We start from the raw sequence: 2,079 nt of genomic DNA, 5'->3' as shown, positions 1-2,079 counted from the left end.
GGACTATACCTTCAGCCGGACTCCTGGACTATGAAGATACAAGATTGAAGACTTCGTTCCGTGTCCGGAAGGGACTTTTCTTGGCGTGGAAGGCAAGCTTGGCGATATGGATATGTAGATCTCCTACCATTGTAACCGACTTTGTGTAACCCTAACCCTTTCCGGTGTCTATATAAACCGGAGGGTTTTAGTCCATAGGACGAGATACACAACAACAATCATACCATAGGCTAGCTTCTAGGGTTTAGCCTCTCCGATCTTGTGGTAGATCTACTCTTGTACTACCCATATCATCAATATTAATCAAGCAGGATATAGGGTTTTACCTCCATCGAGAGGGCCAGAACCTGGGTAAAACTTTGTGTCCCTTGCCTTCTGTTACCATCCGGCCTAGATGCACAGTTCGGGACCCCCTACCCGAGATCCGCCGGTTTTGACACCGACATTGGTGCTTTCATTGAGAGTTCCTCTGTGTCGTCGCCGTCAGGCTCGATGGCTCCAACGATCATCAATAGCGATGCAGTCCAGGGTGAGACCTTCCTCCCCGGACAGATCTTCGCCTTCGGCGGCTTCGCACTGTGGGCCAATTCACTTGGCCATCTAGTGAAGATCGAAAGCTATGCCCCTGGCCGTCAGGTCAGATTTGGAAGCTTAAACTACACAGCCGACATCCGCGGGGACTTGATCTTCGACGGATTCGAGCCACTGCCGAGCGCGCCGCACTGTCACGACGAGCATGATCTAGCTCTGCCGCCGAACAGTGCCCTGGAGGCCGCACCCGCATCGGCTTCGACCCTTAATTCGGAGTCAACTGCGTCGATCGAGGATGGGTGGTTGGACGCCGCCTCGGGGGCTGCGATCCCAACGGCGATCGAGCCGAACACCAGCCCCACACTCTACGAGACTCGTGACTCCAAGGAGCCGGACTCCTCTCCGGACTCCGAACCCTCCGTGCCCCTGCCGATCGAATTCGATTGGGCGCCGATCATGGAGTTTACTGCCGCGGACATCTTTCAGCACTCGCCTTTCGGCGATATTCTGAAGACACTGAAGTCTCTCTCTTTATCAGGAGAGCCCTGGCCGGACTACGGTCAGCAAGGTTGGGATACGGACGATGAAGAAATTCAAAGCCCACCCACCACCCACTTTGTAGCCATTTTTGACGATTTAACCGACATGCTCGACTTCGACTCCGAAGACATCGACGGTATGGACGCCGATGAAGGAGACGATGAAGAACCAGCGCCTATCAGGCCCTGGAAGGCCACCTCGTCATATGACATATACATGATGGACACCCCAAAAGAAGGAGATGGCGATGGAACAGCGGAGGATGACCCCTCCAAGAAACAGCCTAAGCGCCGGCGTCAGCGGCGCCGCTCAAAATCCCGCCAAAACAAATACGGTGATTCCAGCACGGGAGATAATAATACTCCAAAAAGTGCCGAAGAAAACCCCCTCCAGCAAGATTTAGCATAGGAGGATGGAGAAACCAGCCCTCATGAGAGAGCGGCAGACAGAGAGGTCGAGGACGATAATTATATGCCTCCCTCCGAAGATGAGGCAAGCCTCGACGACGACGAATTCGTCGTGCCAGAGGATCCCGTCGAGCAAGAGCGTTTTCAACGCAGGCTTATGGCCACGGCAAGAACCCTCAAGAAAAAACAGCAACAACTTAGAGCTGATCAAGATTTGCTAGTCGAAAGATGGACTGAAGTCCTTGCGGCCGAAGAGCATAAAATCGAACGCCCCTCCAAGAGCTACCCAAAGCACAGATCGCTACCCCGATTAGAGGAGGAAGCACTTAAACATACATCACCTGCACTCGATACGGCCGATCGGCCACCTCGTGGCCGCGACAGAGAGGCCTCTCGGCCCCCCACTCAAGTCGCACCCCGTACCAAGGCACGGGAAAATGCGCCGGACTTGCGAGATATGTTGGAGGACAAGGCAAGGCAAACAAGATCGATCTACGGATCGCGTGGGCGCCCCACGACTCGAGACGGTAACCGTCAAGCCGGCCACAAATTCGGCAGGGCCGAACACAGTAGACAAAACTCATTGGAGCTACGTCGTGAT

This window comes from Triticum aestivum, chromosome 3A (assembly GCF_018294505.1).
Source record: "Triticum aestivum cultivar Chinese Spring chromosome 3A, IWGSC CS RefSeq v2.1, whole genome shotgun sequence".
Taxonomy (NCBI): domain Eukaryota; kingdom Viridiplantae; phylum Streptophyta; class Magnoliopsida; order Poales; family Poaceae; genus Triticum; species Triticum aestivum.
This window is presented reverse-complemented; position numbering follows the sequence as displayed.